We start from the raw sequence: 14576 nt of genomic DNA on the forward strand, positions 1-14576 counted from the left end.
TTGAAACTACCTGATACGCAGCCAACAATAATATCCCTCTGTATTTCGATTTATCAGATCTTTTTGCTCACTTTTGTCCAAAGACAGCTCTACATGGAAAGAACTGCCTTAACCTCTTGCTGCGTGTTTCTCCATTCAAAAATTAAAAAAATAGTTCTCACGTTCAATAGCAAGATGAACAAAACTTCTTTTTCTTTGGAAAAAAATTGTCTTCTTCAGAATCGCAGATATTTTTCTACGTACTTGAAAAGAAACAAATTTTTAATGTTTCTTTCTGTTTCAGGAAAACTTGTTCTGCCCGTATGTCAAAGAAATGTTTTTTCCTTGTTTAATAGAAAAATACAACAAATTCTTTCTTCAGATAAAAAGTTTATTGTCTCAAATTATAGAAACTCTCCTTGAAAATGCTTCCCCTCTTTGGAAAATGTTTCTCCATTCAAAAATGATAGATATTCTTCTACTTTCTGGGATAGATGATCTCACGTTCTCAAAAAATTCATTCTCTTATTTGCTTTTCACTGGTATTAAATATTTTTCATTCAATTATTATAGCGTCCAATGCTATATTCGACGTTAATAATTCAGGTGAAATTTTATTAGCATTGTCTAAAAATAGGATTAAATTTCGTTCGAAAAATCATCGGTAACTGAAGTTGAACTTTGACCTAAATTCACCTGGTGATGGTGAATCGAAATTGAAAAGCATCGGCTTGATGAATGACTGAATCATATTTCATAATTGGTGAACTATAATTGATGGAGCGGGTCCATTGTAAAAAGTTTCACAGGCAGTTACATTCGCATTTCTCATTCGCCGACTCTGTTATCAAAATCCTAAGCGAAGCTATATTTAATGCATAAATCTATTAGGCTATACAATGACGATATGGCGGAACAGATAGCTTGCCGAAATGTATAATCGACGTTAAACTCTCATTTTCTTTCATCAACAGTTTTCACAAAAGTCTTTTACACTTTAAACCTTTATGTAGAATTATTATTTAGAATTTAGACTGGTAAATCCAGATTGCATCGAATAATTAGGCAAATGTCAAGCGTACTCGCGAAATTTCTCTCCAATCTCGATAATCAACGATAATCAAAATTAGCTGAATGTAAAGACCAAGCGAATATCTTCGTTGCTTTTTAACCACCCTGTACAATGGAAACTACAGAGACTTTAATTTAAAAATTTGAGAAAACGTTTAACTTTACATGTTTTTTCAAATCGAGTTTCCAAAAAATTAGGTGGTCGTCGTCATTATTTTTGAACCACCCTGTACAATGAAAAGCGTGGATACTTCAATTTAACAATTTGGAAGAAATTGACCCTAATTTTAATGTATTAGGTTGTATATTATGTGGAAACACGAGAAAAAGGAATTTTTATTATTAATAAGCGATAAAAAAGAAATGTTTCGAAGAAGTTAAAGAATTTAAATGGTATAAGAACCTTCGCTAAAAATTCCCATCTACGAAATATTTTACACACAGGATATATCCTGTATATATGTATATACCCCATATATAGTAACATAGAAACTCGAAGAAGAAGTCGTTTGAAACACATAGATTTCCAAAAACAGCCGCAAGGTACCAGAAAACGGACCAGGTCGTTTCAACCACATCGACCAAATAAAAGCGACAATCGCCGCTCTCTTTCCTTGCTTGTCATAAAAGCAGCTTCGATCCAGGAAAGGCCAGCGATCTGACCGCTCCTAAATCTCGTTTCCTCGCGAGATTAAACGTCCCTTGGGTCTACAAGCATCATAGTTTTGCTCGTTGAAAGCAGAAGAGGAGAATGTGACTACAGTTCGTTTTTTCCAGTTTATGGGAAAAAAGAATTTTTCTGTTGTGTAAAACTCCTTGCGGAAAAGAATGTTTCCTTGTTTGGAACTTCTATTTGTATGAAGGAATTCAATTACGCATACTACGTACCGTCATCAAAGACAAAGGATCGGTTTTCAACTACTCTAATCCGAAATTCTATATCTCTTCCCAAATTTCATCCATTCGAAGCTATTCTTCGTTCGAATTCACCTTTGTCAAAAATACAAGTCTCGTGCTCCTTAATCTCATCTCCTCTACCAAATTACAAATCTTGAACTTTGAAACCTGGATGTCTTGGAAGTCACGCGAAAATACCTACAGCTTTGTGCTAACCTCGTTCCAACTCACTTGCAACAAAAACAGAACACCCGCCTCTCAACTACCCAAACATAAAATCTCATTTCTCGCGTTAGCCTATATTCGGATCCGTTCGTCGAAAGCACAGGCCCAAGCCTTAAAATCTGGTTTCCTGGTCCAAATCTCAAACCATGGAGACCTGGACGTCTCTGTCTAAACAACGCGATAACGCCTATGTACACATTGCCATCCTAATCAACTTGAAAGTCCCATTCTTCGGTGGTATTCTTCGTTTGGCTGGTGTTTGATCGGAAACACGAGTCTTACAGTCCGTCAACAACCCTAAAATCTTTTTTCTCGGACCGAATCTCAAGCCATAGGAACCTGGACGTCATCTTCTAAACAACGCAATGACACGTCTATCACCAACTTGGAAATTCCATTTCACGTTTCAAGCTTCATCCATCATCCTCTGCATAACTTCGCCAGTTCCACGCTCTCGTGTCCATCCTTTTAGCCAAACTTCCTATCATAAGTCAGTACCAAAGGAAACGCGTGTCGCTTGGCCGACAGTGGCCGCTACTCCGAGCGGAAGAGCGCGGTGTCGAGCGAGCGAGAAGGAGAAAGAGAGAGAGAGAGAGAGAGAGCATGCTCACAGCGGTGGTCTGGGTTCGCAGGAGAGTAGCTCGACGACGCTCACTCAGTGCGACAGCACGCGCGACCTCGACCGGACCAGCGTGGCTGATCCAAAGATCGTTTCGCGCCGTGAATCATTGCTCGCGCGCGGCAATGATACATTCCGTGTCATCTGATCCTTGTTTCTCGATCAAAGGGAATTTCTACGCTTGTCATCTCGGACTTTCGACTTTCTCCTCTCTGCCGAGGCTACTTAGGAAGATTTAAAACAAGTTGGAGGTGAGACGAACTATTTTACGAAGAGGAAGAGTCCTTTGAACTGGCTCGTTGGCGTGGAAACTGGTCAATTTGACACGCTACGGACGATATACGTGTTCTGGATCATTGTTGAGGCACGTTCTGTGATCCTCTAAGGGAATTGGAGTCGGCAAATGCTGGGAATTATTGCACGGATTTAAGGATTTATCGTGGCACTGCTGTTAGATCGTGTTTGAGGAAGTTTGACGGGGTTTGAGTGGCTCTTTTTCCCGGAGAAATGGTTTGTGTTTGCAGTTGGATGAAGAAGCTTGGTTCGAGTATTGTAACGGCTGAACGCAGTGGGTAGAAGTAATCTTGAACGTAATGGAAGTAACTGGATGTTAATTCAAGAGGAGATGTTAATTCGAGAGGTTGGTGAGAGGAGTAATGGGATTTGAAGATCTCGACTAGAGTGGAAACGAAAATTGTTGCAGTCCAGAGAAAGAGTTGCTGGTTAATGATACGTGTTGTTTATGCAGTTGCGTTGCTGGAGGATGGGAAACGAGAAACGGAAAAGATAGGAAATGAAAATAGGATGCAGCAATGGTAGCATGATTTGGAGAAAATGGGAAATGGAAAATAAAGAAAATGGCAAATGGAAAATATACGGATGGAGAATTGAAGCGGGAAACGGAAGATATAGAAAACGAAAACGTAATACAAAAGGAAACTTCCAAATGAAAGTAGAGAAGTAGTGCAACAAAGAAAGAATCATAGAAAATAGGAAATGAAATACAATAGAAGCAAGAAATACAAAAGTGATATCAGACGATAGGAAAAGTAAAGAAGCAAGTAGAAATTTCAAGAAGAAGAGACAGAGAATTATAAACTGGAAAATAGAAAACGAGGAATTTGAAGGATTAAAAATAAAACTAGACCGCTACACTTGACTTTTAACCGTCATATACTTAGCCTAGTAATGAATCATCAAGACACTATCACTCTCGTTATGCTTTAAAGCTCGTTTTCTGCACCGAGAAATATCATTTCGAGAGACTTTCAAAACATGCTAATGAATGTTTCCTCGCAACGCGTTTAGATCATTTTCGAAACATATTTAAGTCAAGTTTACGTTAATTGAAATTCGATAAGATGATTTAAAGTGCTTGTGATGATTTGAAGGTCTTTGATCGGGAAATTTCAAGAATCCAAGCGAATTTCAATAGGATCAGGTTTGGAGAAAGACTAAGGGACCTTGGAAACAGATCTAAAGATTTGTTACGTCGAAATTCCCAGTTCAGAATTATTTAAAAAATCACAAATGGTTAAAAAAAAAGTGCAAAATTCCACACATAGAATTTCATGAAAGCTTCCATACAGAACGTCTTGGATTTCATATCGAGAGTACTTAACAGCAAGGCTACAAAAGTTAGCGTAATTCACTACGAATAGAGAGCCTAAATCACTATGAAAGCTTCCACGCCATCAAAGGGCTCTTTCTCACGACGATTTATCCCGAAATCAACAGAAGAACGATCCCCATCTTTTGGAGTACCGGCAGTTACCGTATCGCGTCGTCGTATGAGGTTAAGTGCGCGTTCGATTCTCGTAAACCAAGGAATCGATCGCCTAGGAATTACGACGAATCATCAGTTCCCGGGCCATCCAGCTTTTTTCCTCTCCATTATCGATTCTTGAACACACTACAGTCGGAAGTATCTATGGATATTTATACAAATTCGTAGCTTTAAAAAGTCACGTAGTTTAATTGTATTTGATATATTAATTCGATATCAATTCACAGATTTAATTCTAATTTGAGAAACACACGGAACGTCGTATAATTGGCAAGTTTTCAAACTGTACGAAAAGCTTTGTTCCATATTTCGTTCTACCAACTTGTACTTTCATCCTAACTTCTATCTATTTTGTATTATTTATTCAAACTTTTATATGCACACATACATCATTATTTTTCTATTATTTACATTTTGTATTTCTTTATCCCTAACTTTACTCGCGTATTTTCCATTTATTTTCTTCGCTCTTTTACGATCGCTCTCTCGCCGATTGCGTTATGATTACCGGGATCCTGTATATCTCGGCGCACTATGTATATTCCATGCGCTTTCAAACTTTCACGATGCCCATAAATGCATGGAAATTCTAGTTACGCGTTCGAGGATCCACGCGTGTTTTCGCTGCCGTTGTTTGAGAAAATCGCGGAAGCTCAGCGAGTTGGAATAGAATAGTTCTGGCGATATTTCGGGAAGTTTGGATTTCAGGTTAAACGCTTCTATATAATTCGAGAGCGTTCTAGAGTGACCACGGCTGTGCCGATGAGTTTTCCAGCTTTTTCGATTTACTGCGCTCTGTGGCCAACTTGGGTTCGTTTGTTCGCAATGGCAGTTGTGCGTAATTTGATAGAGTTTCGACGGATTGCTGGGTTTCTTTGGATTTACGTGCGAATGTTGGGAAACGAACTGGAATAACTCGGATACTGTGAGATTGGAAATGGTTTGTTGGGTAAATCGCAGATTTAAACATTTCAATGGATTCGTATTTAATTGACAATCGAAAAACGTAATGTTATAAGTCGCGATGGCCAGAATATACATGATTTGTATAGAAATTCAGTTTTATTGGATTCTTTTTATCGTTGAAGGTAGATATTGACTTGACAGAGTTAAGTCGAGGGTCTCATACTAAATGGGCAAAATATCGAGTACTTAGAATCGAACGTGTAAGTCATAATCAGGGCTAGATACTTAAATGCTAATTAGGATGCGATATTTAAGTAGCAAGTGATAAATGAAAGCTGTGGCAAGAAATCAGTGATTGGAAAAGGTACCAATAATAGATAGTGAATTAGGGATTGAACTAAAAGTTGGAAAATTATTTTTTATTCAGATATTCTTACATACGACACGTTCGTGTCAGCCATACAATCGATATAAGATCAATTTCAGGAAATTGAGCCAAACAGTTACTTTCTGTTCAAAATTTTGTGTATCGTCTCCGCACAATTTACGGAAGTGGGTGTGGAAATAGAGCGTGGAATAAACGTCTGTTCGTGAAAATAAATTCAGCAGTTTGAATTAGTGCTTCTGTCAATCTAAATTACCGTTCTTTCAAAGCAATCAATCCATGGCTCATAAATATACCAGTTTAAATTATTATCAAGTTCGTTGCACTTAAATATTTTAATGTCAAACGCGAACCATCCTTCTCAAACTACTGACGATTAGTCGCTTCAAACTTAAAACAGTTTAGGAGAATTTAAGCGACAAATACATTGGTCAATTTCCAACGCATTCCAATAAAATCGATTTTATTTGTTACTCCAGAGTAGCTTCTAACGCTGCAGTCGAAGTTTTAACAGTTTTAAATTTAATCTCAGACCAAATCTTCTCCGAATGATAACTGTAAACTGAGTTCACCATGTGAGGAAGGAATTTCTAATTCTGAATCTAACTCAAGAATTTCTAAATATACATACTACGTGATTTAGAATGGACAATGCACACGGGGAAACACCGTGGAAATTTGTTTAGAAAGAGTTTCGGATTTTCAAACCAAACGAAACATCTTCAAACCGAAGATTAATCGCAGTTTCTTAAAAAGATGAAACTCGCAGGCTTAAACTTGCGTTCGTCGGCTAATTTAAAATTCAACAGTGAAGTTGAAAGTTTGCTCGTAGGATATTCCTACCCTGAATTCGTTAAGAAATACGAAAGAAACACATATAGCACTGCGCGAAAGTCTTCTGTTTCAATAATAGCTCATGAATCTACTGTGATCGGACAGAAATAAATTACAAACTCGGTGTCGTAAAATTTCTCGTAATCTGTACGATGTAATAGGATATAATAATTTCACTTGCCTGTCTTTATGGTGAATTTATCAACATTATTTGTTAACAAATATCGCTTAATATCATCCCAAAATAACATCAAGATTACGGGTCAACATAATAAATCCACGAAATAACAAATATTGCTTAATATTATGCCAAAATAATATCAGGATTACACATCGACATAATAAATCCACAAAATAACAAATATTAATTTATTTTTTAACAAATATTGCTTAATATTATCCCAAAATAACATCAAGATTGCAGGTCAACGTAATAAACCCAGAAAAGGAACTAAACTAATGTTACAACCTAATCCACAAATACATAAGTATCGGTATACTTATGAATATACCATAGCGGATACCGTAGCATGCGAATATAACGTTTGATCGGAAAAAGATGGGACACTCTACCATGTGCATCGTATTTATTCTCGAAGCAAAGCATTTTCATTTGATAGATGATCGTAAGATTCCTTCGTAGTAGATAACATCTTGCAACAGCAGCTGTAGACGGAGAGAAAAAATCGATGTGGAAATCTTCTTACACAAGGGACGAGTGCGTTCGTCAAAGGATTGAAAGAGATAGCTGGTGTCGCCTTCATTGTTATACCATTCCACCATCAACCGGTATTCCACTTTATTCGTCTCTCCTTTTCTGTCGTCGCACCGACACAACAGTTAACGATGCTATAGACAAGGCGGACTGCTTTTCCAGCTGTACAAACATGATACACGATAAAGAGCTAAAGAAACACGTTTCTTCCACGTTGTTACCAATTCCGAAGGTTTCTCGGTTTGGATCTAACCTCCGTTCCACTTTGAGCTTTAATATCAAACAGGGTGGAAATGTGACCGCAGAATGAAAGTTTCATGAACAATTTCAAATTGCTAAATTTATGGTACATTCGAACGAACCTTAACTCACCTTAATTCAAATCGTTTTAATATTCAGTTGATAGGAATTTTTATTGCTTCCTGGCGTACTGCGCTAGAGACGAAGCCTGATCAATTCTCTCTGTTGGAATATTTAGGATATTCCACATTTAAAATACCGTAGAATCGAATAATTATTATAAATTATAGAACGAAATATTTGAAGTATTTGTGGTCGGTTGTTTTGATTATTAATTCTCTTATACGCTATTTAATTAACTTAGTGGTCGATATTTTACAGCAGGACTTTTGCATTAGTTCAGAGTCATTTGAAAGTATGATGCGTTTGCTAGCAAATGTTGCCGCGTTCCATCGTATTTCACCTGATAATCCACATTCTTAAGAGTACTTTGGCCCAGTTACATGTTTGTACAGCTGCGCGATTCTTCGCGAGTGAATCCATCTAAGCAATTCCACGCCGAAATTATTTTGCTTGGCGTTTAATGCCTGTTGTACAACTTGCAGAATATTTAAACCCAATCTGAGCATGGAACTGGCTCAAACGATTTGCGCTAACTCGCCTAATAATATTCTTAGCGAGTATTGCGAAATTTAAAAGACATGGCACTCTGACAGCATTCTAATGATCGTTTTAAAAAGCAAATTAAACGAAGGACACCTTTGTAAGAATCTCATTACCACGCGAAAGAACAGATTAACATAAAACTGAATAACTCAATTCCAAGTGAAGTCTAAATAGATAAATAATCACGTTCTAAGTAAGACGCGACATGAATTATAAATAAACAAATAATCGAATACTCGATAAAATACGAAATAAATTCTGCAGGAATATATTTGCTCGTTATATTAGGTTATTATGTATATAACGTATAATAAAGAATACGGTATAGAAAATGTGAAAATAATGTATAATTGTATTAACCTACTCGAGTATTTCACGAAAGAATATATACATGGTACAAAAATAAATGTCTTTAAAATAAATTCTACGAGATCGCGTTCGGTTGTTACACGAAGAGAATGAACAAATGTTACTTGGCAAAAAATTTCGACGTGAGAAAGACATCTGCGGAGAGAAGCTAGTTATGCACGAGAGTAAACTAATCATATTTTACACGCAAGATAACAGGATTTTTTTTTCATTTTCGCGTTCGAGAAGATAGTAGAGATTCCCTGGGTTCTCGTATTTTCACATCACGTTTCTATGTCAACCATATCATACGGATGCCCGTTTCCGTTGAAAAGTCGCAATTCCAGCGAATATTTATCAGAGCAATGAAACTCCTGCTAATAGATTCTAATTTAATAAATAGAATGTTACAAATGCGAAATATGCAACCGTTCTGTCGGTGTCACACGGTTGTTCGCAATTTTTCCATGTGTACCTACCTGTGACTCGATCTCTAAAAATATTTCCAACGCTTTTGAATTTCGCTTCCCTTTGACGGCTGTTCTTTAAGGTCGCGCCATTTGGTAAACCGTGAGCTTTCGATTTTTTAATCCGTTCGAAAATTTGTCACGCGTCGAAGTAACGAGTAACTTCCGGCACCAAAGCAGATACTCGAACTCCTATTCTTTAGAAAGAAGAAAGTCGCTAGAGAGTCAGAGTTAGATGTCTGTCGAAAGGAAAGAACACTCGTGACAGCCAACGAGTAACAGATACTTGCCGATCCAAACTGGACCCTCAACCTGTTATTTCCTAGGAAGAAAAAAAAGGTCCCTAGAGAACACGAGTTCAGTGTCTCAAACGCTTGGCCCAACCCTCGAATCGGACAGCCAAAATCTCGAGCATGCGAGCGCCAGAAAAAGCACAGAAGCCATCTCCTCTGCCAAGATTTCGCTCCGCATCATCGCTAGTGAACGCAGTTCGAAGCTTCGATCGGTTTTTTTCAACATTTCCGCGCAGCTGTTGCGTTTCACACCGATCGTTCCACATTTCACGCGTTTCCACGCGACGCCGCCTACCGTTCCACTGTCAACGACGTTAAAACGTCGACACGGGTCAACATTCGAGCGCGTCTCTTCGCTCGAGTTCCTCTTTCGTTCGCGGAGACGAATTAGTAAGCGTCGCACTTGGGGCGCTGGCGACAGAAATAGAAGGGTCTTAATCGGCTCGACTAGGGAATTCGAGAAATTTTCGATGCTCAAGACGATTCGCTTCGAATATTTTTGTCTTCGATGTCAGGCTTCAGCGGTATTTTGATATTTCCAATATCATAATCGAATGCCTTTGAAGAACATTTCAATGGATTATAATTAAACATATTATCGTAATATTACAATTAGTATAGCAGCATCAGACGTTTAATAATTTGACGAAAATGAGATATATTTCGACAATATTTAGGTAAAATGTATTTATTTGCGGTACATTCCATCCATATTTGAGCAGAAAATATTTGAAGAATATTCACGTACGATATATTGGGTTGGCAACTAAGTCAATACCGTTTAATGACAAAATCCGCGATCGCTTAGTTGCCAATCCAATGGTTGAAGAGTTTCTTAGTAAAATTTACTTGAACAATACTCGTGTTGTCTATTAACCATTGATTTATGATAACCAGAAAAATGGCTTGTTAAACAATTGAAAACCTTGTTTATCGGCTATCCCCTCTGCTTTTTCTTTTTATTCGTTGGAACAATAGGAGTCGATGTTCATAGAACCGAAGACATCTGTGCTTTTTGTTTATGTCGTTTCTTCGTAGCGTCGATGCGTTCCATTTTTAACGCATGGAATTTGTTCTGAATACGGACGAACGTTCGTTTGTCAGTTAATCGATCTATAGTTGTGTTCGATCAGTTAACGTATTTGTTTAAAAAATTCGCGTTCGTACGACAAAGAACGCGCATGAAATTTCATGTAGCAGGAACCTCGGTTCAGAAACTCGGTTACGAGATTGCGCATCGAAAATTAAAAATTAAATATTAACCGTCGCAAAATACATTTAATCTACCTTGGAAAGATAATATGGTAATAAAAATTAATTGCACAGACCATAGAACGATCTAGTTACTTATAAAAAACGAAATTATTCGTCGTCAATCTCGTTGAAACTGAATTAACCGAGAATAATTAACACCAAGCAAAAGTAATAATTTATCGCGAAGAATATCATACGAAACACTTTGCGTGCATGAAAAATTACGAAGCTGGCAGGTTCTTGTTTCTTTAATTGTTAAATGCCGTTTTTACACTTCACTGTACTTCCAAGAAAGTAGAAAAAGAGAGATAAAAAGTTAAAAAAAAGACGGAAAAAATGGAGCCCTCGCGTGATGGTAACTTTTTCATCTATCTGTCACAGATCTGTGCTAATGGACGTTGATTCGTGTTTGCTGCTTGTATCGACCAAACGAGCCAGTAGAATACGATGATCGTGGTCAGACGATGCTATTCGTGTACAGTTGATAAGGGGAACGCCGGAAGTGGGGCATCCTACGATTGCTGTTGTTGATCGATTGCTTCGTTGGTTTACTATTTAGCGTTTTTCGCGATACAGTGACGGAATGTGTCGTGGACGAACGATTAGGTTTGAGGAAGGTCGTATTCAGTTGCTCGACGATCTTCTAATTTCTCTTTTGGAAGAGACATTACGAGATTTTATTTCTGAAATTTCTCATTCGACAGAGATTTTATTTTTCTTCCAACGCGAGGAAAAACGTTAAGACCTCGCTGGTTTGCTCAGGTTTGAAGAGCATTCTGAACTCTGCTATGTACTGGTAGATTTCTTTTTAAAGAAATAATTTTATGGAGTGTAGAATTTATTTTTTTAAATATAAAATACCAGGTGACTGAAGTTCGAGAGCTAATCCTGGATTTTGTTGATTCGCAAAGGTTCGCGGAGGATTGTAGATGTTATTAATCATCGAAAAATCTTCCTTTTCGACATTTGTTTGTCAATGAATGTTTCTAGAAATTCTCTATTCTTTTGCTATAACGTTTAAACTACATCTACCGAATAAACGTTTCCAATTACCGGAAAACGCATTTTGTGGCGGGCGATTGCCGCCAACTGCTTCTACCACACACCAAAATAACAGCGAATGTGTCGTCAAAGCACGGTAATGGAGTCATTAGCCTATTAGTCGAGAAGATAATTCACTTCTCTCACAAATTTGATACTAAGCACTTTGCGGTGCCACGAAACCGGTTTCTCCTGTTCCTAAATACAACTCGATATGTCTTTCTATACTTAGTCCATAGTTGTGTAGAAAATGGCCGAACAATTATTTGCCAACTAACCACCGCGTATCATTTCGAAAACCCGAATTACGCCAAGAAACGTGACGTGAGAAATGATTGTCCCCGATGACCTTGCACAGACTGGGGAAATTTTGCAACAGAACTTTAAATGATCGCATCTGTCGACGATGGATAATGTTACAATGCGACTGGTCCCTTCAAATTTATCTCGGGGATAATAACGTAATATTGTAATCGAGTGCTTTCACGTTATTTATTAATTTATATCGCAATACGTGAGAACGATATTGATTCTTATACGTGGTGACGATTATGAAAACGATGGATCGTGAAAAGCCTAAAATTTGAAGTTGTATCGAATTTGTAATTTATCTTACGTTATGTCAATGTTACGGTACGATAATATGCGAGAAATTTTGCGAAGAAAATATTTGGCTTAAATCACGTTCGTAGTCACTGGCAGAACGAAAATGTTAAAAATAAATATGACAAGATATAAAATCAACGAAACAAGACATTCGAAATCCTTTGCGACAAACATTTACTTTTCTTATCAAAAAATTTTATCTAGAATACTTCAAATGGTTCCAGAATCTGATTCACAAAGATTCTTGCGAATGAATTTATTACAATTTCTAGAAATCAAGACGCATTGTTCTCTGCGTAAATTGAAATCTTTACGTGTAATATATCAAATAAATTCGAATTGAAGAAATGCGATTTAATTCAAAGGAATTAAAACACGGCATTATCGGTCGAGTCCTTTCGAAACCACTTTTTAAACTTATCGATTAATTTCTCCTTCGTCGAGAGAGAAGAAACAACCACTCTTTCTACATTGGAAAATCCCGGCCCATTATCAATTTCAAGCGCAAAAATCGCGGATCCTCGATCCGCGAATTCCTCTCGTTATTCGTATGTATTTTAATCCAGTTATCGTGCGTCCAATCTTGTTCTTCCCTCCAGCCATTTCTGCCTCTCGTGCGTTTCAATTATTCGCTGGAGTGTGTGTGTGTGGGGCGGGGAGAGCTTTCAATGCCATTGAAATCGCTCAAAACGAAAAAACCAATACAAGATTATTCAAACGTAACGCAATACTTTGTTTTGTGGTGGTTGCAACGATTTGGAAATAAAATTTTACTTTAATATCACAAATTCTTATTTCGTGTAAAATTATTCCTTAATCTTCCTCGAAAATTATTTCCAATTCCGATTTATAACGATATAATTTACAACATCGACTATCGTCGACTATAACTTGCCTGGAATGTTAAGTTGCGAGGAATTTACATCGCGCAAAGTCGAGCGTCCGTATCTGTTCCAAAATTTCGTTCGTTGGATGCCAGATAGCCAACATGCATGGAACAGTAATGGAAGCCACGTGAAAGTCACTAATTTCCCTTTTAAGACCGACGAATATTTGCCAATTGGTTCGAACGTATCTACGACATGTTGTAATTCGACGAGACGATTCCATGCGACGTGGACAAACTATCTTTTTGAACCCAGAAAACGCTGTCGCCCGGGGCTAATTCGTGCTCGTTGCTCCACCAAATACAAACTAGTTGCAGAGAACTGCACAGGGTTGTTTGTATTTTAAGGGAGCCTATGGCTCTGCTTTCCATTTCCAGCAACCTGAAAGAATTGCCACTGTTGAAACTGCAGTATACTGTATCTGCTCCCCTTGAACTACCGTTGATTAAACTTTTAAAAAGCTTCTCATAGTATTTGAGAAATAGAAAAGAGGTTGTATTCGTTTGAAAGTTTTCTTTTAATTAGAGGGAAATTAATGAAATACGCAGCTAGGTTTTTATTTTTGTCGAGAAGCATTTTAACAATTGCGGAACGGTGTTTGCTCGGCGAACTTAGCTTTGCGTTGCTTTCCTTTTTTGTAATATTTATTTTGCAGTTTCTCTTGTATTTTCAGTTAAAACAGACGGTGGATAGAATCGAGGAATCCTGTTAACGGTTCTATTAAAATATTTCCTGAAAATATTTTGCCCCATTGTATACTTTTTTGCTCTTCTAATAAATTGATTACGATTTGTATATGTTTCATCCGGTACAAATTCCATTCTATTTAAGAGCACAGTTTCACGAAGAACAATTCTATCGAACGCTTTGTGTGCCGTTTCCTAGTTTTCTTTCCTAAATTTAGTGATTTATTTTAATCTTTACTTTGCCTCTATGTTTCTTCCTCAGGCATAGTAAATTAGCAGCAGTCCTAATTTTTCTTGCTACCCTTATAATCGGTATAAGTGGTAGACTGCATTTCTAGAAAAAAGTATTTTTAGAGATCAGGCGAGACAATTGCCCCGTATCCTTTTTAAAATTATAGTATAACGATGTTTGATAAAGGAAATAGGCTAAAACGACGTGCGAGGTGGGAAGAAACAGATAAAAGGTTGCTGAAGAAAGGATGAAAATGGAACAATGAGCTAAAAGGCTTCAGTTTGAATTATGCAAAATGCCATAGTCGCTTTCTGCCAGTTAGGACGCACTCGTGTCAGTCGATCGTATTGTGGACATTCTACCGTCGTCCTACTGGTGATATCAATTTGATATCGTTTCTACAGGACTAGATAGAGAACACTATTTCATATCGTAAGGA

The 14576-nt window shown here is 37.4% G+C and overlaps 1 protein-coding gene across 15 annotated transcripts in view; it reads left to right on the plus strand.

The window, feature by feature from the left end:
- Positions 1-14576, plus strand: part of dnc (phosphodiesterase dunce) — a 396997-nt gene that overhangs the window by 217591 nt on the left and 164830 nt on the right. For 5 of the 15 annotated variants that reach the window (XM_033340650.2, XM_033340651.2, XM_033340652.2 and 2 more), the window contains exon 1: positions 2825-3042. The exons of the other annotated variants lie outside the window; for them this stretch is intronic. The gene's annotated coding sequence lies outside the window, so the exon portion shown is untranslated. Of the gene's footprint in view, positions 1-2824; positions 3043-14576 lie in introns of those variants that run through there. 15 annotated transcript variants of the gene reach the window in all.

The sequence above is a fragment of the Bombus vancouverensis genome, chromosome 16, assembly GCF_051014615.1.
Source record: "Bombus vancouverensis nearcticus chromosome 16, iyBomVanc1_principal, whole genome shotgun sequence".
Taxonomy (NCBI): domain Eukaryota; kingdom Metazoa; phylum Arthropoda; class Insecta; order Hymenoptera; family Apidae; genus Bombus; species Bombus vancouverensis.